At 43.8% G+C, this 23399-nt stretch overlaps 1 protein-coding gene across 20 annotated transcripts in view; it reads right to left on the bottom strand.

The window, feature by feature from the left end:
• The window catches only part of TSPAN18 (tetraspanin 18), a 243203-nt gene that overhangs the window by 191517 nt on the left and 28287 nt on the right, over positions 1 to 23399 (bottom strand). For 10 of the 20 annotated variants that reach the window (XM_077322249.1, XM_077322252.1, XM_077322250.1 and 7 more), the window contains exon 1: positions 17647 to 17888. The exons of 3 other annotated variants lie outside the window; for them this stretch is intronic. The gene's annotated coding sequence lies outside the window, so the exon portion shown is untranslated. Of the gene's footprint in view, positions 1 to 16815; positions 17186 to 17646; positions 17890 to 23399 lie in introns of those variants that run through there. 7 more of the 20 variants (XM_077322264.1, XM_077322266.1, XM_077322263.1 and 4 more) reach the window with 3 other exon arrangements.

Raw genomic sequence — 23399 nt, 5'->3', positions numbered from 1 at the left:
ACCCACAATTACTACAAAAAGTACTCAGTATCTTGGCAGAACAGAACAAGACTACTGCACATTTAGGAAAGTTTTATCAAAACAAAATCCTGCTAAAAATTATTCATTTTTCTTATTGTTATTTTTTTTAAAAAAACTAGGGAAACCTGGTTGAAAATGCATCACGGTTTAGTCTAAATATTTTAACTCTTCTTCAGTATCACAGCATGAGTCACAGCAGGGATTCCCAACCAGGTGTCCACTGGCCCCTAGGAGTTCTCTGGAGCTCCAGAGGGGGTTTGCTACATTTCCCCTTCTGCATTAATGGACTCAACCAGAAACCAGCCAATCATTCCCCCTCGAACCCATTTGTAGTTCACAAAGACATATCAGAAATATAACTGTCAATGCCAATGATCCACGGCTTCCACTCTCCTATTTACTGCTGGCCCCATCTGTCTCCATACCAGTGTGAAACATTCCTACAAGTAGAAGCTAAGCTGGCAGCTATCTTGTCCTGGGACCAGAGAGAAGAATTCCAAATTACATTATATATTACTAACAGTCACATAATCCCAATTAAAATAAACTGTGAGGAATGTGGATACACAAGTTAAACAAGGTTAGCATGCAGAAAGGTAAAGGTAAAGGTATCCCCTGTGCAAGCACCGAGTCATGTCTGACCTTGGGGTGACGCCCTCCAGCGTTTTCATGGCAGACTCAATACAGGGTGGTTTGCCAGTACCTCCCCCAGTCATTATCGTTTTACCCCACAGCAAGCTGGGTACTCATTTTACCAACCTCGGAAGGATGGAAGGCTGAGTCAACCTTGAGCCGGCTGCTGGGATTGAACTCCCAACCTCATGGACAGACAACTTCAGACAGCATTTTTGCTGCTTACCAAAAAAGCTTTGTTCTTGTGGAGTCCAGGGTATGTCAAAGTATTGAGTGTTGTAATAACTTGCATTTCTGCAATCTCCCTTTCTAGCCTGTTCTTGAAGTTCCTTTGCAATAAAGCAGCTACTTTCAGGTCCTTTATTGAATGTCCTGGAAGGTTGAAGTGTTCCCCTGAAGGTTTTTCAATTTTGTGGCCAAAAGGTGCTACTGGACTCTGATTTTATAACACTAGTTATCAACATTCCAATATTAGTGCTTTCACCTTAAATGGTTAGGATGCTCATAAACATTGCATACTATCCTAGCAACTCAAGGAATGAGTACCAAATAAAGGAAAGCAACTGCCAATTTTTAGCCAAGTAATCATTAAGATGTGTACAGCTGTTGAAACCTGTTGATATGCCTTTCACGTTTGACTAAGACAAGGTGCACAAAGCTGAACTGAATTGTTTGCGGTGATACCAAGACAAAGCCTGACAAATGACAAAATTAGAGCAACATGAAACCAGTACATTGGCCATAATGGCAGAGCTTCCATTTACCACTAGGCTTGACACTTAAAACATGCCCAGTCTGCAGCTGGAGTGGCATAATGCCCAGTTTTAAGTAGGGCAATTTTGATCATGTTGTGACACATAACATTTTTATAGCCATGGCTCATCTGGTGAATTTAACATTAAACCACTGCCCCCAACCCCATCCTGCTTTTTTAAATTATAGAAACGGTAACTGTATTTACTTTTTTGTGAAAAGGCTTTAGTATGACAGTGAAATGCCAAAGGAAATTTTAAAAGTGGCAGTAAAGAGGTTTCACTGCATGACTATGTCTATGTAGGATTATTTGTTGAAAACATATTAAATGTACAGAATGGCAGCTTGCCAGTCCTTGAAATGTGGTTTGCTCAGGGAATTCCAATTTAAGCAGTAACACATGTATTCTGTGGCAAAGTACAGAAATGAAGTTTTCTGTTGGCTTCCTGCGAGTCTCAGTTGTTCAGCTTAAATGAAGACAACCAGATACAACTTATTAGCTATTAAATGACTGAGGCCTTTTGGCAACATTTACAGAAGCTGAAGACTTACAGATCACTTCTTCTAAGATCACTAGAATCTGTGCATTTTAAAGCTTTTTTAATCAAACAAATATATTTGGATAACCTCAACACTTTAGTACCAGGGAACACCAGTCAAGCTCACAGCCTACTTACTCATCAATAACCAACAAGGGACTAGTTTTTCAACAGATTGTTTATCAACCCACCCCTATTCCTTACTAACATTTCGGTACACTGCAAGCAGTTTTTCATGCATCATGTTTTCACAGCCCAGTTGAGTTCTGCTCTCTCTGTCCTTCGTTGCCACTGTTCTACTCAGCAAGACAATAGATAGTTAAGATCAGTCACAAATGATATAAACTGGTCATAAATAAAATCCAGTGTTCATCTAAGCAATTCTTACTGACATAAACAGTTGCCAATTTATTTGGATCAGCAATGTTTTTTTGTACATGAACAGCTTTTTTTGGGGGGGGAGATAAAACCCTGTTCAACAGCCATTTGTCAAACCCAGTTATCAGTAAACATCTGATCATCCCAATCAAAGCTAAGAGCCCTGTATGAGCTTTCACGGATCTGCAGAGCCCATAAAACAGAGCTCTTCTGCCAGGTCTTTGGTTGAGGATCTCCCTGCACAGGAGATCACAGGGAGATCTCCACAACCAAGAGCTATTGGCATCCCTGGGGACTGGGCCATGAGGTGCTGATGGAGGGGACGACATGAGAGGTGGAAGAGGGTTTTTTTTAATTTTCTCATTGCCAGATTAGGTGGGATTTGGTTTTATGATTTTTATGTTTTTATGTATCAGGGGTTTATTCTTGTTGTTGTAAGCCGCCACACGAGTCAATTCTGAGAGCAGCAGGTAAGAAATCTAAATAATAATAATAATAATAATAATAATAATAATAATAATAATAAATTGAGTTCAGCCACTGGACCCTGCCACTGTGAAATTCATAGCATCTGTACTGGAGCCAATGCAGAAAAAAAGCCATCAGTTACATTACGGTGGTCCCCAACCTTTTTATCATCGGGGACCACTCAACGCTTGACAATTTTACCGAGGCCTGGGGGCGGGAAATTTTCTTCAATTTCTTTTGGGGGGGAGGGGGGAGAAGAATGGGGGTTCATAGCAAAGGCCTGAACTGCTTTGTTGCAAGAGGAGGCACTAGTGGGTGAATTCATTTACCAGAAAGTAGCAAAGTGTGTTTAAAGAGCCCTAAGCATCATGGTGAAGGAAGGCAGGGAACAGAGCCAAGCCCTGCTGACCAACAACCCCCATGCTGGTGAGCTGGTGCCCAGAGATGACATTCTGGTCAACACATCCATATCAAGGATAAAGAATTCTCCTTCTAGGAGAATTGCAGGGAGACGAGAAGAGGAAAATTCTGTTCCACTCTGCAAAGAGCCAAATCTCTTTGCAGATTTGGTGAGGGAACCCTCCCCCCACCCGCCTCGCTGTATGTATATGTGTGTGGGGGTTCATTTAATTACCATGGCACCTCTTCCCCCTGCCACCCATTCCCTTCTAAATGCCTTTCACATAAACTCCAGCTAAGGCCTGAGCCACAGTCTTCCCTGGCATGCAGCAAGAGGGGGAGGGGTGCCTCTCTTGACTCCCTTCCAGCTCGGGGAGGCGGGGTGGCTGGGGCGGGGGAGGGAGGCACAGGCGTCAACATTCAAGCGAGCGCTTCTAAACGCTGGGACTTCCGGGACTTCCAGGCGTCAACATGCCAGCGGGCGCAGGCACGGAGCTCTGTGCCTGCACGTGTGCGCTCACTGGCTCGTTGATGAGGTAGAGGGTCAGGGGAGGGGGGGGGAGAAGGCGTCCTTCGCGACCCACCTCCAATTAGCCAACGGACCACGTGTGGTCCCCGACCCACAGGTTGAGGATCGCCAAGTTACAATACCCACTTTTCCAAGCATCTGGGATTACATAAAACTATACACATTAGAACACTTTGAGGGCCTCTAAGGCATCAAGAGGGAGAATAAATGCTTAAGAAATCCCTCTAACCCATTGCACAATAGCACAATCCTGAGGAGCTCCAGGATGTCTAGTCTGCCTAATCTCCAAAACTCAACAATGCAGTGTACAATTATCTGCATTTCTTCTCTCTCCCTGCACTGCATGCGAGCATTGGGAAGGAGGAAATTGGGAAACATTTGAAAAATGTTAATTTTATAGTATATACATTCTTCACGTGACCTGACTTCATTTCAGGATAAATTGTTATGATTAAAGAGTTATGGGGATTTAAGATCAGAAGAATACCTGTTTGAAATGGGTTCTCCTAGCTGTTTCTATACTCTACAATTCAGCCTCCCATAATTGTTTTTAATTCTCAAGTCTTTCCACTGACCTATCCACCTCATCTTCTTTTTCAAACCATGGGCAGCTATTCTGAAACTCAGGAGAAGGTTAGATTCAGAATCAGAAAACCTTTATTGGCATAACATCAGGAGAAGGACAAAGAGTGAGAACTTTTCAATTGGGCTGCTCCCAGTCACTTCCTTTTGAGGGGAAAAATAGGGGGGAAATGTATGCAATCTGAAGAGAAACCTCTCATTTGGGATTCACAGTAGGTATTTCTGAATGTTCCTTGCTTCCTGTCATCTTTTATATTTTTCAGAGATTTTGATTAAATGCTGGTATTGTGTATACATTTCTACTGTGTTCCTGTATTGTATAGTTTTTATACATGCAAGATCTTTACACACCTCTCTAATGTAGGGAAATATGTTTATCCTTGTATTGTAGAGCCACAGCTATCAGGTGATGATAACATGCTGCAGCCGACTTAGCTCTCAGGAAGAATTAGAGTGACCCATGTGATTATTTGAGTTGTGCGCCCCTCTTCAAAAGAGAAAGGCCATGCAACAACTGTGTATCAGCACCTATTCTATTTAGTTCATCCATCATATAATGAAGAAAATCTTACATAGTTTTTTTCTTATTTGCTTCATATGTAGGTTTATATTGAAATGACCATTCAGAGGAGACTTTCTCAACCAATGTTTCATGAAACCCCAGGGTTTCTTGACGACCCTGAAAGGGAATTAATTAATTTTTTAAAGTTGTTAAACATTTATGGCACAGGGTGGTAAGGCAGTCAACATGCTGTCTGAAGCTCTGAACATGACGCTGGCTGGGAGTTCAATCCCAGCAGCCAGCTCAAGGTTGACTCAGCCTTCCATCCTTCCAAGGCTGGTAAAATGAGTACCCAACTTGCTGGGGGGTAAAACGGTAATGACTGGGGGAGGTACTGCCATGAAAACACTAGACGGCGTCACCCCAAGGGTCAGACATGACTCGGTGCTTGCACAGGGGATACCTTTACCTTTTAATGAGCATATATGATCATGTTGACACATTCCCCCCAGGGCCAATGATAGGTTTGGAGGGGCCCCAGATGGACGTGTACACAGCTATACTTCCCAACCATATTTTACATGATTGTACCACTCTGGAATTTCTTGAAGCCTGAAGAATATTTCAGAGGTTTCTTAATGGCAAAAAAGTTGAGAAAGGCTGATTTAGAGTTTGTTGTTGTTGTTAGATGCGAAGTCGTGTCCGACCCATCGCGACCCCATGGACAATGATCCTCCAGGCCTTCCTGTCCTCTACCATTCCCCAGAGTCCATTTAAGTTTGCACCTAATGCTTCAGTGACTCCATTCAGCCACCTCATTCTCTGTCGTCCCCTTCTTCTTTTGCCCTCGATCGCTCCCAGCATTAGGCTCTTCTGCAGGGAGTCCTTCCTTCTCATGACGTGGCCAAAGTATTTGAGTTTCATCTTCAGGATCTGGCCTTCTAAGGAGCAGTCAGGGCTGATCTCCTCTAGGACTGACCGGTTTGTTCGCCTTGCAGTCCAAGGGACGCGCAAGAGTCTTCTCCAGCATCAGAGTTCAAAAGCCTCAATTCTTTGACGCTCAGCCTTCCTTATGGTCCAACTTTCGCAGCCATACATTGCAACTGGGAATACCATAGCCTTGACTAAACGCACTTCTGTTGGCAGGGTGATTTCTCTGCTTTTTAGGATGCTGTCTAGATTTGCCATAGCTTTCCTCCCCCCAGGAGAAAGCGTCTTTTAATTTCTTTGCTGCAGTCCCCATTTGCAGTGATCTTGGAGCCCAGGAAAATAAAATCTGTCACTATCCATTTCTTCCCCATCTAAAACCAGGAATTGAGAGGGCCGGATGCCATGATCTTTGTTTTCTTGATGTTGAGTTTCAAGCCAACTTTTGCACTCTCCTCCTTCACCCGCATCAACAGGCTCTTTAGTTCCTCTTCACTTTCTGCCATTAGAGTGGTATCATCTGCATATCTGAGGTTGTTGACATTTCTCCCTGCAATCTTGATCCCAATTTGTGACTCCTCTAATCCCACATTTCTCATGATGTGCTCTGCATACAAGTTAAATAGGCAAGGCAACAGTATACAGCCTTGCCAAACTCCTTTCTCAATTTTGAACCAATCAGTGATTCCATGTTCAGTTCTCACTGTTGCTTCTTGATTTAGAGTTATGTCCTAATATAACCCTAAATCTGTAGGCATTTACACAATTATTCACATAATAAAGGGAGCACAAAAAATTAGATAAATAGTATTTGCTTTTATGCAGGTAGCCATTCCCATGATATTATACATAGGCTAGTATCAAGTGAAAACTAGTCTCCTAGAATTCAGTACAACAAAGCTATGCTTTAAAAGTTGGTACAGTTCACCATATATAGATTACATCAGGGGTAGTCAAACTGCGGCCCTCCAGATGTCCATGTACTACAATTCCCATGAGTCCCTGCCAGCGAATGCTGGCAGGGGCTCATGGGAATTGTAGTCCATGGACATCTGGAGGGCCGCAGTTTGACTACCCCTGGATTACATGCTTCCAAACTTCTCTCTTTCCTTCTCTTTAAGCACACACAATAATATTTGCCACAGTAATATTTAGGTATTTAACAGCAACCCTAACTCGGAGGCCAACAGCTCTGCAAGGTCAAAAAGCAGCTCTGCCAATTTCCCTACAATAGGTTGATAAAAGGCAGGGCTATGGATAATTAAATAAAACAGACAGATCTGTGATTTATTTTAAAATAAAATAGATCTTCTAAGGAGAAAGATTTTTATTTGAGACAAATCTGTTAGCTATTTATCAGCTTAAACTCATTATCTGCACATATGGTCTTCAAACTGTACATGTGTGTGTATGTTTTTAAATTGGGCTAGTATTTGCTTATAGAATGTCATCTATTCAAATGCCAGAGACTGGGAAGAGATTAAGGCTAGGCTGAATGTGGCTTCTTTTTAATGACAGGTGAACGGCTACTACAAAGCAAGTCATGTTTTTTAATAATAGAAGAATCCTGCATCCATCTATGAGTATAAATGCTCAAATATTGGGGGGGGGGAAATAACTGAAAGACAGAAAGTTGTTTAAAATGTACTGTTTAGCTCCATGAGAGTTAGGGCAGATGGGTTACAGATACAACCATAGTTTATGGCTTTTTATGTGACATTAACAATTGTAATGTATAAACAGTTCATACACAGATATCAGCATAATGAATTCCAATTCCTTGAGTTCTATAATTTGAGTGTTGATGTATCAGAAACAGAAACATATACAGCATTCAGTGTGTATGCAGAAATACAAATTATTTTCCTGTATTCAATATCCAATTAAAATATCACCTCAAAAAAACAAAAACAAAACAAAAAAACCCAAGGCTTAGAAATGCACACCAAAGTATAATGTAGTATCATTTCCCAGCTCTTTAAAATATATACTGAAAAAACGTCCCTGAAACCTTGGTTGAAGCTTGCTTACTCTGGCAGAACCAAGGGTCCATAAGCTTTCTGAAATACAGTTATGATGGAAAGCCAGAATGCCAGCTCTCTGAACAGTAAATTGGCAAGCCTGAACGAGAGAACTGAACTACAAAAATACTAAACCAACCATCAGCATCTGTTTACCAGGACATGTTCCATAAAAATAAGCCTATTTTAAATCCTTCACGGTTATCTATTAACTTATTATGGAAGTTGCACGAGAACAAAAAATAATTGATCTTTTGCAATTATAATTTATCAGCTGAGGCAAGACAGAAGGTTCATTGTAGGATGTTAAATGTGACACTCCAAAATGCCTAATGAAGTGGCCCAAAATGAAACAAAAACATTAAAATAACAGTGTAAGGAATTGTTCTTGTCTTCAGCTGTGCTACTCATTTCTATAGATATCATTTCAACTGACTGACTGACTAAAACTGATACAAAATCATAATGTACATTAAGCGATATTTCAGCTTCACACACATGTATATATAAGTTGGCAGATAATTTAGGAAAGCTCTATAGTTTCACAAGCATAATATAGTACACTCCCGCCCCCCCCCCCCGAAAAAACAACATGATGCCCAAAAAATGATGTCATCTTGGAATAATACTGTTGTTTGAGAAGCAATGGAGAACTAGTAGAAAAACCTTACAACCAGCACTCCCAAACTTTTAAAAAGTTATTTGAGCCCTGGGTGTTAAAAACAGTGTTGATCTTTTTAAAGTAAGGGTTATATTCTATAAAGCCAAAATGTATACTGCTCTCAAGTTTTCAATTTCCCTTTTTATTTCTCACAAACTGCATTTCCCTAGGCAAGAGTTGGTGGATGAGGTGAAGGAGGTGGGGACCCTAGGGGGAAGGCTTAGTGCCTATTTTACATCTGTTTTTTCCCACAGGTCAAAGTGTTTAGGCACATCTAGAGATGGCCGTAGCCAAAGGATAGTGTCTGGGTGGCAGGTTAACATGGATAGAGAGGTTGTCGAGAGGCATTTAGCTGCACTGGATGAGTTCAAATCCCCTGGTCCGGATGAAATGCACCTGAGAGTACTCAAAGAACTTTCCAGAGAACTTGCACAGCCCTTGTCCATCATCTTCAGGACCTCTTTAAGGACTGGAGATGTCCCGGAGGACTGGAAGAGAGCAAATGTTATTCCGATCTTCAAAAAAGGGAGGAAGGATGACCCAGGAAACTACAGACCGGTGAGTCTGACCTCTGTTGTGGGGAAGATAATGGAGCAGATATTAAAGGGAACGATCTGCAAATATCTGGTGGACAATTTGGTGATCCAAGGAAGTCAGCATGGATTTGTCTCCAACAGGTCCTGCCAGACCAACCTAGTTTCCTTTTTTGACCAAGTAACAGGTTTGCTGGATCGGGGAAATTCGGTTGATGTCATTTACTTGGATTTTAGTAAAGCTTTTGACAAGGTTCCCCATGATGTTCTGATGGATAAGTTGAAGGACTGCAATCTGGATTTTCAGATAGTTAGGTGGATAGGGAATTGGTTAGAGAACCGCACTCAAAGAGTTGTTGTCAATGGTGTTTCATCAGACTGGAGAGAGGTGAGTAGCGGGGTACCTCAGGGCTCGGTGCTCGGCCCGGTACTTTTTAACATATTTATTAATGATCTAGATGAGGGGGTGGAGGGACTACTCATCAAGTTTGCAGATGACACCAAATTGGGAGGACTGGCAAATACTCCGGAAGATAGAGACAGAGTTCAACGAGATCTGAACACAATGGAAAAATGGGCAAATGAGAACAAGATGCAATTTAATAAAGATAAGTGTAAAGTTCTGCATCTGGGTCAGAAAAATGAAAAGCATGCCTACTGGATGGGGGATATGCTTCTAGGTAACACTGTGTGTGAACGAGACCTTGGGGTACTTGTGGATTGTAAACTAAACATGAGCAGACAGTGTGATGCAGCGGTAAAAAAGGCAAATGCCATTTTGGACTGTATCAACAGAGGCATCACATCAAAATCACAAGATGTCATAGTCCCATTGTATATGGCACTGGTCAGACGACACCTGGAGTACTGTGTGCAGTTCTGGAGGCCTCACTTCAAGAAGGACGTAGATAAAATTGAAGGGGTACAGAGGAGAGAGACAAATATGATCTGGGGCCAAGGGACCAAGCCCTATGAAGATAGGTTGAGGGACTTGGGAATGTTCAGCCTGGAGAAAAGGAGGTTGAGAGGGGACATGATAGCCCTCTTTAAGTATTTGAAAGGTTGTCACGTGGAGGAGGGCAGGATGCTGTTTCTGTTGGCTGCAGAGGAGAGGACACGCAGTAATGGGTTTAAACTTCAAGTACAACGATATAGGCTAGATATCAGGATAAAATTCACAGTCAGAGTAGTTCAGCAGTGGAATAGGCTGCCTAAGGAGGTGGTGAGCTCCCCCTCACTGGCAGTCTTCAAGCAAAGGTTGAATACACACTTTTCTTGGATGCTTTAGGATGCTAGGGCTAATCCTGCGTTGAGCAGGGAGTTGGACTAGATGGCCTGTATGGCCCCTTCCAACTCTATGATTCTATGATTCTAGGTTACTTCAGTCACCCTTTGATAGTTGCATTCCTTGCAATGTAATTCAGTAACCATCTTGATTTAATGCTTCATAGTGTGATTTATTTTATTTTTAGGCTGCCCCTCCCCACACATCACTCAAGATACTAGTGCAGCCTTTTTCAGCCTTTTAACCATGGAGGAGCCCCTGAAAAAAAATTCAGGCATTGAGGAGCCCCAGAAGTGATCACTGGCCAAACCCCTGCCACATCCCCAGAACTGACATCACTACTGTTAAATCCATGGGTTAAGGAGGCATGGACCCTGCAAGTTCATTTCAGCACTTTATTGATGCCAGCTCTAAGTTTTAGAGGACCAAAACTGAACTGAGCAACCCCCTGAAAATGCCAAAATATATACAACTGAGCACAATAGGAGATTCCCATCGCTGCAGTGCTATTGGTCAGTTTCACTAAGCATTGATTGGATCCAGCAGTCTCCCAGATTACAATTCTGCCTGAGACCTCAAGCTCAGGTCCTTGGTAGGACTGCATACACAACACCCCTCCCCCACAACATAGTCACTCAGCAGGTGGTGTACAAAGTTCTGGAGGTTCCCGGGTGTTGATTGAATCCTCATGGACCTCCTAAGTTCTGCAGGTGCTGCTGCTGAGGCTGAATCAGGGCTGGAAAGTTCCTGGGGAACAGGTGGAACAGCCAGAGAGCATTGTGCTGGACTGACAACCTGGTACTCCAGCGGGGCTGAGACTGAGGCCACTGTTGTGCAGGGAACGCTTCTATCTCCTGTGCTGTGCCAGCAGGTTCCTCAGTGATGACAGGTCTTGGGGCAATGTGTCCATGAGCATCACGCCACAAGTGGGTGTTGGATCAGCATTGATAGCAGGGAGCAGCAGGGAGCTGAGGGTGTTGGTATGGACAATGGACTTCCCAGATGGTGTATGAGCTGGAAGTCATACTCGTGGAGAAAAATGGACCATCACAGCATGTGAAGTGACAGGATCTGTGGTGTCTAACGGTCCGTCGTGAAGAGACCCGGGGGTGTCTTGTGGTCTGTGATGATGGTGAAAGCTTTGCCCATGAGGCTGGGAGTTCAATCCCAGCAGCCGGCTCAAGGTTGACTCAGCCTTCCATCCTTCCGAGGTAGGTAAAATGAGTACCCAGGGTCTGACATGACTCGGTGCTTGCACAGGGGATACCTTTACCTTTAAAATGCAGTATGGATCCTAATTCTGTCAGGTGGAATAACTGGTTGACAGAACGTACCCAAAGGGTGCTTGTTAATGATTCAGCATCCTCTTGGATAAGAGTGACAAGTGGAGTTCCCCAGGGATCTGTCCTGGAGCCTGTGTTGTTCAACATATTTATAAATGATTTGGATGAGGGTTTAGAGTGGGTACTTATTAAATTTTCAGACGATACTAAACTGGGAGGAGTAGCAAACACAACAGAAGATAGATCAGGATACAGGATGATCTTCTTGATAGGCTCAAAAACGGGGCTAAACTGAATAAAATGAAGTTCAATAGGGACAAATGTAAAGTTCTGCATTTAGGTAGGAAAAACCATATACACCAATATAAGATGGGGGAGACTTGTCTTGGCAGTATTATGGATGAAAAAGATCTTGGAATCTTAGTAGACCATACATTGAACATGAGTCAGCAGTGTGACTCAGTGGCTAAAAAGGCAAATGGGATTTTGGGCTGTATCAAATGGAGTATCGTGTCCAGATCACGGCAGGTGATGACACCGCTTTACTCTGCTCTGGTTTGGCCTCACTTTTAGTACTGTGTACAGTTTGGAGCTCAACGTCCCTCATAGACTGAGCCACATGCTCATGAGGCTCAGGTAGAGGGAGGCTCCTGGGCATGCCCCAGGCCTGGATAGTCCTTTCATAAGGCTTGAGGGAGAAAGCTAGGCTCGAGGTGGATTACGGTGGTGGTCAACACCCATTTTTCTATGTCTGAACGCAAGGGAAGGCACTTGAGCTGAGTTATGCCCCAGTGCATGATGGATGGGACTGAGATTACTACAAAGACCAAGAATAAAACCAAGTTAAGTAAAACACTTAAGGAAAGGCCACAACTAGCAAACCAACTGAGCAAGGACATCACAGGCCGATTCCGCATCAGCGGCACCACTCTTTTTGTGTTCCCACAAGAATCCGGTCCACCACCAAAATGTGTCCCCCTGGGGAATACAGCTGCAGCAGACAGGTTCCGCCTCACAGGAGGGCTGCATGGGTTTGTTACTTTGCAGGAAGGTGGGATTGCACAAGTACGTGATACCACTTCCCTGCAAAATTTTTAAAAGCCCTGGTCTGTCCTGCAGTGTCACAAAGGACCATGGGGTGAACCGGGACATTTTTTGCCCACTCCCAACCTCCATTACATGCAGGACAGGTCCTGTTGGCCCCCACAGCATGAAAAAGGAATGTGGAAGAATCTACATTCCCTTAACAGGGCTACTGAGGACCCAGTTCACACCAGGCCCAGGAGGGCACCGGACTGGCAGCGATGTCATGTGGATGTGGGGATTAGCTCCGCATCCGTATGAGCCCCCTCCCAATCTTTTCCACCCATGTGGAATTGGCCAAAGTTTCATCCTCCAATTATAGTACAAGATCTAAAACCACTCCCAAACTGTAAACTTGCTCTGTAAGGAGAATGTAACCCCATTCAGAACAGAATCACTCCTTATGCCACAACTTGTACTATCTATTAACTACATACTATCTGGATTCAGCTTTTTGGCTTTCAGTCACCCCATTATTACTGTCTATAAAGTAAGTTCTGAACAACCAATCCTCACTTGATTTAAATGTAAAAGAAAAACAGAATCAAGTGTTATTCGCACACTGATTACATCACATTTCAGATCTCTAGATCATAGGTAGTCAACCTGTGGTCCTCCAGATGTCCATGGACTATACTTCCCATGAGCCCCTGTCAGCATTTGCTGGCAAGGGCTCATGGGAATTGTAGTCCATTAACATCTGGAGGACCACAGGTTGACTACCCCTGCTCTAGATGACTTCTCTCAGTAGTTTGATGGAAATATTGGACAGTATGAGACACCAAAGTTCCTGAAGAACCCATAATAAAAATGTCATGGGACTTGAGAACCTGACACCCAACATTACATTCTGGAACCTGCCATGTTTAAACTAAACAACTGGAGCACAATGCTCTGATACCTATCCCATCCAAACCACAGACAGTCCCAGAAGGATCAACAGAATTGCACTGCCCAGGTTTCTTTCCCAGCAGGTCATTTGATAGGGAAAACAAGTCAGTTCAAAACACAAATTACAAAATGCATAATACAAGAGGTGATATTTGCAAGCTGCTGATATTGGCTTGAGTCATCCATATCCAGGTATGACTTTTTCAGAAGGGCTATCATGGTTGCATCAAGATGATCACCAACACTATGCCCTCCTTTAAGGAAGTATTGAACACAAGACCAAACTGAGCAATCACTTCAGGCTAAATATAATACATTAGGAAAGGCAAGAGTCAATCAAGGCTGCATTCCTACATGGATCTTGTTGTCATTTTCAAGCTGCAATAACCAAACTTCATCTCGGTCAGTGCTACCATATTGTATCCCAATAATATTTCACTGTCAGTTAATGGGAATAGTGGTGTCCAAGACTTGATGTAGATGATAGTATGTATCAAATGTCTAGCAAATTGTTCCAAGTTTATACCAAGGGCAAGACAAGCTTCACCTCCACAATAGTAGAGAAGGAAGGATGACATTCCACAGATATAATGGTAGCTGAATTACGATTTGTAGATTTCATCATGCAGGCAGCCAGGAAAGCTCTTTAAAACAAATGGTCAATTTAGGCCAGCATCCTGTCTCATACAGTGAACAACCAGTTATGCTGGAGGGTCAACAATAGGGCAGAGGGACTGAGGTCTTCCCTGATATTGCCTCCTGGCACTGGTATTAAAAGGTTTACTGCCTGTGAATGCAAAGGTTCCCTTTAGTCACCACGGCTTAGTAGCCATTTGTAGATTTCATGAATCTGCCTCATCTCTTCTTGGAGCCTATGGCCATCACTATATCCTCTGGCACCAAATTTCACATTTTAATCACTTATTGAGTAAAGAAGTATTTCTTTCTGTCTTGAATATTTTGCTCATTAACATCAGTTGGATACCCATGAGTTCTAGTATTTAGGAAGAGGGAGAAAAATAGTTCTCTCTGTCTACTCTCTCTACCCCATGCATACTTTTATAAACCTCTATCATGTCCTCCTTTAGCCTTCTCTTTCCTGATGATCCATTTTATAGTAATTGCACTGCACAGTACATCATCAATGCCCTGCAATTTAGTTACTATAAACAATGAACTATTCCACCTGCCAGAGGTCATCCAATATTTGAGTAAGTATGAAGAGTGCTGAAGAATTCAGAGGAAAATGAAATAGAAAGTCTATACCAAAATTCACATGGAACTTCTAACACAAATTAACGTTGCTACTTAATTCAATGCATGTTTGGCACTGTCTTTATGACCATTTCAAATCAGCCCTGAATCCATGATTTAAAGTCATTTCCAAACAATGATTTATGTTAACCATAGTAAAGTACTTCTTACACAGTGAGCAAACCATGGCTTACGCAGTTTTACCATCTTCCTAGTCTCTCTGTTTGCACAATGAGCCAAACTCAACTTGGCAAGCTCAACAACAGTTCCACATTGCATTTGAGAACTTAATTCAGGTTAGGGCAAAAAAAGCATGAGGAGTTCTAATCATGATTAAGAGTTATGTCTACACTAAGCCTATGAAATTACAACTACACATTAACACATTTTAATTTGAAATGCTAAAACAAGAAATTTGATCTATATAGCATGCACATTTGCAGTACAATCTTAGGAATGTTTTCCTAGTTGAACATCCCACTGAAAAAACCTTGAGTAGGATTGTGGGAAACCTGCCTAGGATTGCTTGCTTGTTTTATTAGGAAACAATATAATAGAACTCAAAGCAACTGCCTGGTCCAGCACACCATCTAAAACAGTGTTCCCCAACCACCAGGCCATGGCCCAATACCGGGCAGTGGAGGCCTCAGTACCGGGCTACAGCAGGGGGGGGGAGGAAGGTGCAGGTGCCAGCAAGTCAGCAAGTGTGCCTCCCTCTCCCCCCCCCCAGTCCCCAGTCCAAAAAAGGTCAAGGGCCATTGATCTAAAAGAAAGCTATCCTAGGCTGAGAGCATTTCTGACATTTAGAATCCAACTTCTATTTAAAACAAATTTTAAAAATGAAAAATCAACAGCTGTTAGTCAATAATTCTGTGGAGCTTATCTACAAAGTCATTTACTATTAACAACACTGTTTTATTATGATGCAATACACCCACTAATTATAGGATCTCAAAATTAATAATAGGAGGAATTTAGATACTCAGGTAGCTCTGAATGTTTCTTCCCTCTTTTTTAAACTTCCTACACATGGGGAACTGGTACAGCAGAAAAAGGCTAGGCTAAAACCCTTGTAATTTTGCTTCGGTAAGAACTTTTAACATGAGGAACATTCAGCCTCTATTCAGATGCCTGCTGTCCAATCCAGTCAAAGTCTATAGCACATCCCAGCAAAGAACCCACAAATTATCCAACTAATTTTATAAAGAATTTTACACATGTTTAACCAGTGCATCTTTTGCTAACTGCTACATCAAACATGTGAGGATACTTGCACTCAGAAAAGTAATGATTTTAAGGATCAGAAGAAGTGATATTATTGTGATTTACTGTTAATACAAATGCCATCCGGTAACAAAATGTGCTATCAGTCCTAAGATAAAAGAGTAACAGCTGGAGACACAGCTAAAATAATGGCTTGATTGCTACATCTATATATAGAAAAAAGCAGTGCTTCTGTTATTGTTGAAGTTACTTCTTCCATTGCACAAGTTAGGTGTTTGGCATGTGAGTATGTCAGAAGTGTAGGCAACTCAGCCACCCAGATCAGTAGAAACTTTCCACATTAGTGTGTTCCCTGTTATAAAGACAAGACTAACAGAGTGTTCCAACTCTAGTGAAATAATACATCCATTTCCTTCTCCAGCTATTAGCAGCAAACTAACACCACCAGAATGAAGTCATTAAAGGTGGCAACTCATTAAGTTGATCTTCAAAGATAAGAGATGAAGTTCAGTGGGGATCTGAAGTTGCTCCAAATGCTGCCATAAACCAGAAGGTCACAGAAGGAAATTCTGGACTTGAGGAAATGTTTTACTACCAGCTTTAAGTTCAGTTAAGCTTGGAACATCTCAGCATTCTAACTTATTTTGTTATCACAAAACAGAGAACCAACCAACAAAACAGAGAACCAACACCTGCACATACATGGGAGGGAGATCAAACACTCAAAAAATGCCCCCTTGTCTCTCCCCTGCAAAAAAAGAAAAAAAGCAAGCTTGCAACTGATTACTCAGTAGAAAGTCACATATATACACACACATATACAAAACTCAAGTAGTTTCACACACTCACCGCTGGGAAGATTGAAGCTGACTTTTCTTCCCTACCTCAGTTTCCTAAACCATGCCAACAGAGTAGGGTGCTACCAGCTTGGTTTAGTCTGGCCCTCTTCCTCAGATAAAATACTAGGCGAGAAAAGATGAAGGGCTGCTATTGTCTGTGCCTCACAGAAAAAAAAATCAGAATGTGTGAGGTCAAGACAGATTCCTAAATCCATGGTAGGTAGAGGGGCAAAGGGTGGAAAGAGAGCTTCTCTGCCAAAAGGGCTTTGGGGAGAAAAAGGGCATTTCACTTCATGGTTGGGGATATTTTGTGAAGAAGAAGGAGAACATCATCCTAGACAACTGAAGGTTAAAAACAGGGAGCTTTTAAACCCTCAAGAGACTGGAGTAAAAGAAGCCAGCCCACTTTGGGGCTTTTGCTAGGCACGGAGTACTCGCTGGAAAACAATCACAGAGGGAGGGTGACAGAAATCAGCCCTATATTTGGAGAGCGCCAGAACACGCTGTGTTTACGGAGGGACCAGAACCCCCATATTTGAAGATGACATGAAAGGGATGGAGGGAAAAGGCGTCAAGGATGGAGACCCCAGCGTCTGGTCTGAAGAGCGCTGAAAGGCACAAGCATCTCCCGGGCACAGGCGAGCCCAGCCTGAAGAGCGTATTGAGGCGAGAAGGGCAACGCTGATCCAGCGTCTGGGACTCGGAGGCAGTGTGGGGCGCCGTCCCGAAGTGGCTTTCGGCTGGGTGAGTCGCCTGCAGAGACCCAGCCGGATGGCTGTTAGGGAAGCGGTCTCGGCGGATTGCCATGTGCGACAAGGCGCGCGCAAGCGGACTGACTTACCCCCCGGCGCAGCGTTGGGCTTCGCAGCCGCTCTTCCTCCTCCGCGGGGCCAAAGCTGCAGGAGCCGGGGTAACTTTCTGAGGAGCCGCGCTGGCGGAGGCAGCCGGCGTCCGAGTCCCGGCGGAGCCCGTCGAGCTGGCGCAAGGAACCGCTGCAGCCGACGGCCGCTTCCTCGCTGCGTGAGCGCTCCCTTTGCCCAGCAGCCTGGGAGAGCCAGAGTCGCCAGCTGCAGCCGGCTCCACCTCCCCGCCGGTGCCCCCTCCCTCCTCCCCCCTCTCTCTCTCCCTCCCTCCCTCTCTCTCTCTCTCTCCCTCCCTCTCTCTCTCTCTCTCTCTCTCTCTCTCTCTCTCTCAGCCGCTAGCGCCTTCCTCGCCGTGCATTGTTCCTGCCCCCCGCGCGCTGTGCAGACGCATCGTGCGCTGGCAGGGACCTCAACGCCTGCCCTTGTTTCTTCAGGGATTCCTTCGCCCGGCCTCTGCTGTCGAAGGCTCCCTCCCCCACGGGCCACCGGTTGCTTTCCCTTCCAGCAGCTCTTTGTAAGCGCCGGCCCCGCCTGGCTTGTGGTCTCCACTCGCGCCCTCAACTTGGGAGTCCGTCCGCGCTCGCCTCAGTGAGGCTTGGGAAGTCCGCGCGTGGGGGCCAAGGAAGCAGAGGGCCGTGCACACTGATGAACTCTGGTACCGAGCCTCAGGCACAGAAGTGTTCGCTCTCCTTTTCCTTTGCGAAGGCTTGTTTTTTTTTTTTCTTGAGAGAAGCTCGGCTCCTGAGTGGTGGTTGCTTATCCCGGAGGGGTACCCCGTGTTAATTTGCTGCACCAAAACCAACAGTCTTGTGTCAGCTGGGCAGTTAACATTTTGACTCGAGTCCACTGCATCAGGAACAGACATTCCCTAGCTTCATATTGCTACAGCATGGGTATCACTGTGGGTCTATACTTATAAGTCCCCTTATTCCTTGGAGGGGGGGGGCAGTATTGTCCTTTTGCATGTAGAATATAAAACAAACAAGATCTCTTGTAGCCATGCATTCACCTCTAGGCCAGTAACTACATGCCAGGGCACATGCCTGTGCTGCAAAATAACTACTAATGTGTAGCAAGAAATTAATTAGAAATGAATGTTCCCCAGGAGCCCAAAGCACGTGTCAACAGAGGATGCGTCTTGCTGGGTCTCTGCATAAGTTGCTTGTCAAAACTTACCTTCTGCTAACCACCTTCTCCCAGGAACTGGTAAGTCTGCCCAGTTTCTTTATGAGAAGGGAGGAAAGTAAAATCCAGATCCTAATGGATCCTCTACTTCCTAAAAGACAACTAGAGCAAAAGTCAAGACTATGCACTGGACCACTTTAAAAAACAAAAACAAAAACCCACCAGATCAAACACTTTATGGCACTACAACAGTGTAAAAATGTGGATCCTCATTAATTCATATGATTTTTACATTGAAATTAAGTAAACCACCATCATACTGTAGATCATGTTCCAGTCTATGAAACACTAGAAAAATCATACCTCCACTGATTCATTTCACTGCAGTGACACAAAAAATGTAGTTCTAAAGCATGGTTCCTCATGGATTCATGGAACTGTTGCAATGGCTCACCTCAAATGGCACTGCATTGATGCAAAAACTTCATTCCACAGCATGGATCCTCAGGATTTTTGCATTATATCCCTCCAAACTCACCATTATATCACATATCTTCTCCATAGCCAGATATTTCACAGCAAAAATCATACATGACTTCATGGAACTGCTACATCACAAAAACATGATTATGAAGCATGGATTTTCAGGGTTGTTCATTGTCACCTCAAACTTGTCATCAAATCACATATGTCAGTTAGTACAGACTGCTCCACAAAAATCGCAAATTCACAGCTTAGAATCATAGAATGATAAAATAATAGAGTTGGAAGGGACCTCATGTGTCATCTAGTCCAACCCCCTGCACTAAGCAGGACACTCACATCCCAATCGCTCATCTACTGTAATCTGCCACCCCTTAGCCTTCACAGAATCAGCCTCTCCGTCAGATGGCTATTTAGCCTCTGTTTAAAAATTTCCAAAGATGGAGTACCCACCACCACCCGAGAAAGCCTGTTCCACTGAGAAACTGTTCTAATTGTCAGGAACTTCTTCCGGATGTTTAGATGGAATTTCTTTTTAATTAATTTCATCCCATTCATTCTGGTCTGTCCTTCTGGGGAAAGAGAGAACAATTCTGCTCCATCCTCCATATGGCATCCTTTTAAATACTTGTAGATGGTTATCAGATCCCCTCTCAGTCGTCTCCTCTCTAGGCTAAACAGATCAAGCTCCCCCACCCTTTCTTCATATGTCTTGGTCTCCAAACCCCTCACCATCTTTGTTGTCCTCCTCTGGACACGTTCCAGTTTGTCTACATCCCTCTTTGATTGGGGTGCGCAAAACTGAACGCAGTACTCCAAGTGAGGCCAAACCAGAGCAGAGTAAAGCGGTACAGAATCACAGAATCACAGAGTCAGAAGGGGCCATAAAGGTAAAGGTAAAGGTATCCCCTGTGCAAGCACCGAGTCATGTCTGACCCTTGGGGTGACGTCCTCTAGCGTTTTCATGGCAGACTCAATATGGGATGGTTTGCCAGTTCCTTCCCCAGTCATTACCGTTTACCACCCAGCAAGCTGGGTACTCATTTTACTGACCTCGGAAGGATGGAAGGCTGACTCAACCTTGAGCTGCCTGCTGGCATCGAACTCCCAACCTCATGGGCAGACAGCTTCAGACAGCATTTCTGATGCCTTACCACTCTGCGCCACAAGAGGCTCCAGAAGGTGCCATACAGGCCATCTAGTCCAACCCCCTGCTCAATGCAGGATCAGCCAAAAGCATCCTAAAGCAAACCATCCTAAACCATCCTAAAGGTACCATCACTTCCCGTGATTTGGACACGATACTCCATTTGATACAGGCCAAATTCCCATTTGCCTTTTTAACCACTGAGTCACACTGCTGACTCATGTTCAATGTATGGTCAACTAAGACTCCTAGATCCTTTTTGCACATGCTACTGCCAAGACAAGTCTCCCCCATCTTATATTGGTGTATTTGGTTTTTCCTACCTAAATGCAGAACTTTTCATTTGTCCATATTGAACTTCATTTTATTCAATTTAGCCCACTTCTCGAGCCTATCAAGATCCTGTATTCTGTTGCTGTCTTCAGTTGTGTTTGCTACCCCTCCCAGTTTAGTATCAGCTGCAAATTTAATAAGTATCCCCTCTAATCCTTCATCCAAATCATTTATACATATGTTGAACAACACAGGCCCCAGGACAGATCCTTGGGGTATTCCACTTGTCACTCTTTTCCAAGAAGATGCTGAACCATTAACAAATACCCTCTGGGTACAATTTGTCAACCAGTTATTGACCCATCTGACAGAATTAGGATCCATACCGCATTTTACGAACTTGTGAACAAGAATATCATGTGGAACCTTATCAAAAGCTTTACTGAAATTCAGATAAACTATGTCCACGGCATTCCCCTGATCCAGCAAGGTAGTCAATTTCTCGAAAAAAAAGATAAGGTTGGCCTGGCATGACTTGTTCTTTCGAAACCCTCGTGCTGTTCTTGCGAAAGCTTGGTGGTGACAGGGTGGGGAAAAAACTTTCAAAAGCATGGATCTTCATGAATCCTCAGAATTATCCATTTGGATCTTCCCAAATTTACCATCAAATCACATATCATAAGGTAAAGGTATCCCCTGTGCAAGCACCGGGTCATGTCTGACCCTTGGGGTGACTCCCTCTAGCGTTTTCATGGCAGACTCAATATGGGGTGGTTTGCCAGTGCCTTCCCCAGTCATTACTGTGCACAGATCCTCTAATCCAGGGATTCCCAACCTGAGGCCCATAGGCCGCATCCAGCCCCTGACCTTTTTCTGTGCAGCCCTCCAACCTACTTGTCCGCTCCTATCACCCTCAGGGCATTTTCCCTCAGACCCATAATGTTCTTCCTGTCTCAAGAGGCACCAACTATTGCTGCTCATCCTGTCCCTTTCTTGCAAAAAAGACAATAGCAACATTGTTTGTTTTTGTCTCCATGGTTCCTTTTGTCAGCCCCCTCTTGTTCCTACCCTTCATAATAGCATTTTGGCCATTCTTTGCTAGCCAACAGGCAGGCATCCATACCACTCAGCTTTTTAACTCCCCCTCTCCATGAATTACCATGTTGAAGCTATGTATGTATATAAAAAAAGGTGAAATCACTGTGTGAATGAATCATAGAATCATAGAATCATAGAGTTGGAAGGGGCCATACAGGCCATCTAGTCCAACCCCCTGCTCAACTCAGGATCAGCCCTAACCATCCTAAAGCATCCAAGAAAAGTGTGTATCCAGCCTTTGCTTGAAGACTGCCAGTGAGGGGGAGCTCACCACCTCCTTAGGCAGCCTATTCCACTGCTGAACTACTCTGACTGTGAAATTTTTTTTCCTGATATCTAGCCTATATTGTTGTACTTGAAGTTTAAACCCATTACTGCATGTCCTCTCCTCTGCAGCCAACAGAAACAGCATCCTGCCCTCCTCCAAGTGACAACCTTTCAAATACTTAAAGAGGGCTATCATGTCCCCTCTCAACCTCCTTTTCTCCAGGCTGAACATTCAAAAGTCCCTCAACCTATTTTCATAGGGCTTGGTCCCTTGGCCCCAGATCATCTTTGTCGCTCTCCTCTGTACCCTTTCAATTTTATCTACGTCCTTCTTGAAGTGAGGCCTCCAGAACTGCACACAGTACTCCAGGTGTGGTCTGACCAGTGCCATATACAATGGGACTATGACATCTTGTGATTTTGATGTGATGCCTCTGTTGATACAGCCCAAAATGGCATTTGCCTTTTTTACCGCTGCATCACACTGTCTGCTCATGTTTAGTTTACAATCCACAAGTACCCCAAGGTCTCGTTCACACACAGTGTTACCTAGAAGCGTATCCCCCATCCAGTAGGCATGCTTTTCATTTTTCTGACCCAGATGCAGAACTTTACACTTATATTTATTAAATTGCATCTTGTTTAGGCAGCTAAATATTCTACTTCAAAGAAGATGATGCCCCAAGATGCTTCCATGTTTGAGAGGGCAAGCAGGGGGCAGAAGGTCATAGTCTCAGTAAACTGCTGTCAGCAACTGATTATTTATTATTCTCTTAATGTGGCATATTTATTGTATGTCAAATGTTTCCCATGCAATTCAATTTCAAGTGAACACAAATAAAGCCAAATTGCTGTTTATTCTTATTTATCTCTATTTCCATTAAGCTGTATGTTAGTTTAATCTCACACTCTACCTATAAGTTTGAATTGATTACTTCCATTCCAGTATATTGCATCTGAGGAATTAGAGCCTCTTGTGGCGCAGAGTGGTAAGACAGCCGACGTGCAGTCTGAAAGCTCTGCCCACGAGGCTGGGAGTTCAATCCCAGCAGCTGGTTCAAGGTTGAGTCAGCCTTCCATCCTTCCGAGGTCAGTAAAATGAGTACCCAGATTGCTGGGGGGTAAACGGTCATGACTGGGGAAGGCAGTGGCAAACCACCCCGTATTGAGTCTGCCATGAAAATGCTAGAAGGGCGTCACCTCAAGGGTCAGACATGACTCTGTGCTTGCGCAGGGGATACCTTTACTTTTATAAAGGAATTATCCAATTCATATCATGTCCATGGCCACAGACTGCACACCAAAAATCATGGATCTATCACTCCATGGTTCCACTAT

The sequence above is a fragment of the Paroedura picta genome, chromosome 2 (assembly GCF_049243985.1).
Source record: "Paroedura picta isolate Pp20150507F chromosome 2, Ppicta_v3.0, whole genome shotgun sequence".
NCBI classification, from domain to species: domain Eukaryota; kingdom Metazoa; phylum Chordata; class Lepidosauria; order Squamata; family Gekkonidae; genus Paroedura; species Paroedura picta.
Note: the sequence above shows the minus strand (reverse complement) of the source record. Positions and strands in the feature narration are given on the sequence as shown.